Source organism: Pinus tabuliformis, chromosome J (genome assembly GCF_031772625.1).
Source record: "Pinus tabuliformis cultivar Carrire ecotype Pingquan chromosome J, CPIR1, whole genome shotgun sequence".
Taxonomy (NCBI): domain Eukaryota; kingdom Viridiplantae; phylum Streptophyta; class Pinopsida; order Pinales; family Pinaceae; genus Pinus; species Pinus tabuliformis.
In genome coordinates this window covers 1,120,212,258-1,120,219,536 of record NC_142295.1, presented here as the reverse complement: position 1 = coordinate 1,120,219,536, position 7,279 = coordinate 1,120,212,258, and positions in this window count along the sequence as shown.

The window sequence follows — 7,279 nt, the reverse complement described above, 5'->3', positions numbered from 1 at the left end:
ATCCAGGTGTCTCTATATGTGCATGTTTTTCTTATGTGGTTCCTCTATGTTTCACTGCATGATTGATGATATTGTTATTTCTATATAATTGTTATTATTTCTATGATGTTTAAATTCTATGGGGTGAATATGATATAAATGCTGAATTGCAATTATCTAAAGCATATAATAGTTCAACCCTAAGATAAATTAACATGGGATCAAATATAGGTTGAAGAAAATTCATCGCCCCTGTGAAGACACTGTTGATGGTAGAAAGATGGCAGAGACCTAATATAATGCTAGGGTTTGAAGGAAACCCTAGGCATCCTGGCTACTAGGGTTTGATAAACAATGTGAGATTAGGGGTTGGGAGAAACCCTTGATTCATAACATTAGGTTAAGGTTTAGAAGAAACCCTTGAATTATTCTTGGAAGAAGGGCCTAGATATGATTAGCTCAGTCGGGTCTGAGATCGCATGTGAGGAAAATATTTTTGTCTATGGTCGTCAGGTTGGAACAAAAAATTTTCAGGTGTAGCTATATGCTTGATAGGCTTCTCCGTACGACTCAAGAGATATAGCCGCACTCATGGTAACTTGATCCATGCAGCTATGACCTAATATATTCTGACTATTGACCGTTGAATTTGAGTACCCACTATAGGATTGGAAACTCTAATCTAGATTGCATCTGTCTATTGGGCATATATCTTGGATATTGTTTGTTTAGTTTTTCTCATGTAACCCTAGGTGAGCTAGTCTCAGTTGGGCCTAGATGCTCCTAAAGATGATTGGAAATATTGAAGGAAAAATTGACATATGGATGAAGGAAAATAATGATTCTTGAAGGTTGGTTCAAGGAAGAGATTATCACTTCTTGTTAAAGATAAGTATCTTCTAGATTTATGTTGTTTCTTTATGACACTACTATTGTTTATGTTTATTATTATTATTATATTTATTATGCTTATTGTTGCTTATCTGTCCTGCATAAATATTTGAGTACTTCTAACTTCTTGATGAAGATAAGATAAGAAAATCCTTCTTAAGAATCATCTAGATGCTAAATGGTGCAAGAAGAGAAAAGTTGATAGCTACAACTTCCAACGGAAAACAAGTGCTAAAATTTGCTAAAGGTATCTAAATATTATTGTAAGGTATGTATAACATAGTGCTTCAGTGTTATGATTTAGCTGCAATGTTATATGGAAATTTAAGCCTTGAGGTATGACAAGAATATCACCCTCTGTAATTACTTAATTCACGCATACTAGTCACATGAATATGAAAGTAAGTTTGATTTGTTGTACATGTAATGTATCAGTGCACTTTCTAGTAACAATTGACATGATCTCCTTGATATATGGAATTTGGATACCTGTCATATGATTTTTCAAAATAAGACCAACAACATTGATTTTAATGTGTGGTAACTTGATATTGTTGTCAATGCCTGTAATGAGTATGGTAACCTTGATGGAAATAATGTGGTTGTAATATTGATTTGATGACTATTTGTTTTTTTGTTTATAAGTTGTAACTGCTATGATGTGTTAACAACATGGTAAATTTGACAATATGACAACATCGATGCCATCATTTGATGATGTTAGGAAATTGATGAAATATTTTTGATGATGTGACCATTAACCTTTGGTGGATGTTTGATGACAAGTTCATATGTGATAATGAAACAACTGATGGTGACTTGTCATGACTATGATATATATATATTTGTGTATGTGTGTGTGTGTGTGTATGAACCTGATATAGTTTGACTTTGTTATCTGACAGTTTTGTTGATGATATGAGAGTTAGGTTGATGTCGTGATTCATGATGATTGAAGGGGCTTCCAATTCAGAGGGAGAGACTCTTGATGAGATCCCAACGCTTACTATTTTACAGTGGATGATTGGAAGTCTCATGGTTGTAGAATGAAACAAGTCTTCTATTATTGAACATCTGATATTGTTAAAGATATGTCTTTGCCTATTAATTTCATGAACTAACAGTTCTTTGTTGACAGGATTGGCTTACACCATGCGATTTTAGGAGCCACGTCTCATACAGGAGTTTAGTAAAAGACTTCCTTGTTAAAGGAAAATATATCTATCAGAATCATGACATGTTGGTTTGTTGGGACAAGAGGCATCTTTGAGGATTGAGATAACGTTGTTGTATATGACAAGATTAGGCTTGTGGCTTGCAGCTTCCTTGTATGAGAGGGAGAAAGGATGAATATGGTATTATTTTATTTAGTATATATATTTTTATCTAACACTTGATGTCCTATATGAATAGGAAAATAGAGGAATGTTGTTGTTGGTAATCCATGAGGAAGTGTGATTGAAATTTTCAGTAAGTTGTTAAAGTTGGTACTAGTCACAAACACTTCGACATGTTTTTGATCTTCAGAGAGCAACATGGATTGATAGATGTGACCCCTGTGGGTAAGGATTCGAGTTGGTTGAGGACACTGAGCTATGATCTCCTCCCCTATCTGAGCTCCCGGGGTGAGGAAATGAGTCGAATAGCTCTTGGGTTTGAGGGAACTCATAGACAATATGTGTTTCTGATCCTTACCTCACGGTAGGTGTTTATCTCCCCTATTGTTCTCTGAGGGAATATGTAATCCTTACCTCACAGTAACTGTGTATCTCCCCCTGCCGAGCATACCCCAGTATGCATGCTACCCATAAGATGGGCTTGTTGGGATTATTCCTCCCCATCTGGCCAATGGGTTGAGATGATGAATTAGGCGTGTTTTATGCTTACCTTGCAAGGTAAGTGTGTATCTCCCCTAAGTTCCTTAGGTTATGTATGATCCTTACCTTGTAGGGTAAGTTTGTAAATCCTCCCAAGGTTTTGGATGTAGGAGTTCTACCACTGACTCTTAAGGGTTATGTTGGGAAGATCAACATATCATTCCCATGTAGTAGAATTGGAAACATGTTAGTAGATGATTCCTGGGTAGTAGAAATGGTTCCCCATTAGTAGATCATTCTGGAGTAGTAGCATTTGCTCCCCATTGGCAGAAAATTCCTAGGTGGTAGCTTTGGCTTCCCACTGGAAGGTGATTCCTAGGTAGTAGCATTGGATCCCCATTAGCAGAAGATTCCTAGGTAGTAGCATTGGATCCCCATTGATAGATAATTCCTAGGTAGTAGTATTAGCTCCCTACTGGTATATGATTCCCAGGTGGTAGCATTATCTCCCCACTGGTAGATGATTCCTAGGTGGTAGCATTGACTCCCCACTGGTAGTGATTCTAGGTGGTAGCAGTGGCTCCCCGATGGATAGGGGGTGGTGGCTGGAGCTCCCCTATGATGTCATGTTTCTCCTCTATTAGATCGAGATTGTTTTGCTAATGATCAAAGGAAACTAAGACGAGATGTGATGATATGGATGTTTTGATGATATAGTTAAGATGGAAGTCATCAAACTTGATTGAAAGATAGGGTTTGAGGATTGATCTCCCCTACCATTGATAGTGCATTCTTCATCTTCTATAACATGATATATAATGATGATGCAATTTCCTACCTCTTTATATTGTGTCATGACATCTAAGATGAGATTGTTCCGAGAGGGAGAAGAGATGAGATGAGACTATGTATACAGATGGAAATTTATCCCTAACTAAGAGGGAGTGTTAAATTTGGTAGCCAAGGAGAATTTCCCTAATAAATAAATATTAATTAATTCCTTTTGGGATCAAAAGAAATTGTTATTAGTCATGTCATCTTCAATTATTGGAGGGAAAATTGTTTGAATTAAAATTCAAATTCCTAAAATTGTTAAGTCGGATCTTCCCTCATTGAAACAACTATATATATATATATATCTTATGATATTCATCTTTAGTACATAATTCGATGGATTTTATGATTTTGAGATTTCAGGTGTCACTTCTAGGTTTCACAAAGGATTATGGTATATGACAAGTCTACTCTCGCTCTGCCTAAATAAACTTCTCTTGCTCTCCCTATAGGACTTCCACTCAGGACCATGCTATAGGTCTATATATTCATAGTCTATCTCTCTCTGATTTATCTCTAATTTACATCGTAGTCTTCGCTCTTTGCGTCACCATATTCACACTAGTTTCTCACTCTTTATCATATGTTCTCGCTTTTTGTCCCACACTCTCTTCTCTCTGCATGAAAATGATGTAACTAAATTTCTCTCTATTGATATCGCACAATTTATATATGGCATATTTTCATCCTTTGGCATTGATACTCAACAAATTATCACATATAGCCTTGACACAAGGCAAAATCTCTGAAATATAAATAGTCTCAACAGTGTATGCTCATGATCTCGCTCCCTAATCTACAATCATGAGCATATGAGGAATAATTTAGATATTCCTTGCACCTCAATAGCATCATTATACAATTGGTATAACACCTCCTAGTGGAATTTATACATCTGTTCAGTGGACATTTCTCAGTTATAACATTGGATCTTGGCATCGTCTCACAATAACATGGTTTGGTATGCACACAATTCAACATGCTATATAGTTGACACTAACTCACACGGTTCCTCTACATTACATACAATTATATATGTCTAGTTCCTCTACATTTACATGTATGGTTCTATGTGGTTACAATACAGTTCTTTTTAGTTATATGTATATAATAAATCAGTATTGGTAAGGCATCTCAAGCAACATAGGTATATTTCATAATCTTGACAACTATGACAACATGATCATGACACTAGTAATAATATTATCATGACATAATTGACAACATAAGCATGAAATAAATGAAATTATTGATATGACAATGGTAACATTGTCTCTATGGTCGATGTAAAGTTATGATAACTATTCAGTTCAAAAATGAAATTATGAACTGATTTAGGTTTAACTCAAGGAGACCTGATATGTATATCATGATGATGTACTTTGTATATGAGCTAATCAATTTATGAAACATAATAGAAGAAGAAGAAGAATTATAGGTTTTCCCCTAGTGGGTTTTTTCCCTCGTCTTCGACCAATCCTGGTGTCTCTATATGTGCATTATTTTCTTCTATGGTTCATTTATGTTCCACTACATGATCGCTGTCATTGTTCTTTCTATATAATTTCTATTTTTGCTATGATGTTTAAATGCTATGGGGTGACTATGATATAAATGATGAATTGCAATTATTTAAAGCAAAGAACAATCAAGACCTAAGATAAATTAACAATAATGAAAATGGGATTTTTATAATATTATATCATATGATATAATAAAAAGATATTGACAATGTGTTGTTGTTTTGATGTTATAGTAGTTGAAAATGCAATATTTACTTTTGGATATGATAGAAATGATAAAAATTAATGCAGTTATAAATTATATAGATACTAGCCAAGCCATATAAATTGAATGGTTGTTAAATGTGGTTAGGCATATAAACAATTACTTCATGATAAATCTTACATTGTTGAAATTATAAGTCATAAAAATAAACTAAATTATAACTTTATTTTCGATTATTATTATTGTTAATTATAAAAATAAATAATATATAAGCTAATCATACATACATTTAAAAAACATGTAATAATATTTTTAACTATGGGGATTAATCTACACTTTACCACTGAGATTGTTAATTTGTAAATAGGCTTTTTTACAATACCATGGACCAATAAAGGTAGATGGAAATTAAGGAAAATAAAATAGGAGAGGTAGGAGGAGGTTAATGACATATAAATGTTATATAATGATGATGGCTTTGTTATAATGTGATTTAATATGATATAATATAAATATATTGACAATGTATTGTTGTTATGATGTTATAGTGGTTTGAGATACAATATTTACTCTAGGATATGATAGAAGTGATAAAAAGTAATCCAATTAAAAATTGGATAGATACTTGTGTACCGATATAAATTAAATGGATAGTAAATGTTAATAAGCATCAAAACATTTACTTCATGATACATCTCACGTTGTTAAAATTAAAAAAATTCATAAAAATAAACCAAATTATAACTTTATTTTAAATTATTATTATTAATAATTATAAAAGTAATTAATATATAAGTCAATCATACATACATTTAAAAAAATCCTTGGAAAAATAAACATTTAAAAGATATGTAATAACATTCTTAATGAGCCCTAAGGGTTAGCTCAATTGGTTGAGTCCCCTTCATCAAAGTACATTTGGTATGGAAAGGCCACTGGTGAATTCTCATGACACTTTGGCTTTGTGGTTGAGCCAATAGGAAGTGATCCCTTCTGGTGGATTTCCTAGAAAAAATATTTCATGGATGTAATAGCATTCTTAACTATGGATATTAATCCCCACTTTAGTGTGGGGATTCTTAATTTGTAAAACATTTTGTTACAATACCATGGGCCAATGCCATGACTTATTATGCTGAGAGGTTCTCTCCAACCTAGTATGTAAGAGATGTTGTAATGTCCTATCATGTAAACATTTTGACTCGATCAAATGACATAAAATAAATTAAAAATAAATTTAAATTTAAAAGAATAAAATTAATAATTTTATTATTATTATTATTATTATTATTATTAAATAAGGAACTTTGTATTACAATTGTAAAAATTTACATAGTCAATGATTGTCAGTCTTTGGTCTGCCCAGTGGGAAACCAAATCATAGGTTTAGCTTCAAAGTCTTGAGGTTATGAATACCTCATCTAATGATAACATCTATTAAAAAAAAGATAAATATATTTCTTGATTGAATCAATACATAGACAGAAAATACATAGGCTACGCAGAACTGAAAAAAAAATGAGATTGCATGGAATCTACTAAGTTGAGTTATCCGACTCGGGGGTCTCCAAGGAAAGGGGTTATTATTTCACTTAATGAGGAGAATGTTGATTTTGTGATCCATTCCATCCAATTTCTCCATTAATTCTACCAATTTATGTACATTCTCCTCTTGAGCATGGTTTTTCTTTGTGAGGAAGCACCCCATAAGATTTTTTTGTGCGAATAAAGGTTAATTTCCTGCATGTAACATGAATATCTAGAGCAAGTGGTATTTCCTAAATCAGGAATCCATTCTATGGTCTCAGTTTGGACATGTTGGTTAGGAGTGTAGTGACATTCCTAGTGCATGACAACTTCAATTCTTTCATTCTCTTAGAGAACAAGCTCAGGGATGTATTTCTCATATTGATTCATGGATTCCCTGTCCTACGCTTGGGATGGAATTTTATTAGTGGAAGCCATATGGTTTGGGGTCAAAGAAGAGATTAAATGATGACCTATTCCCCTTCCTTTGTGAGGGACTACAA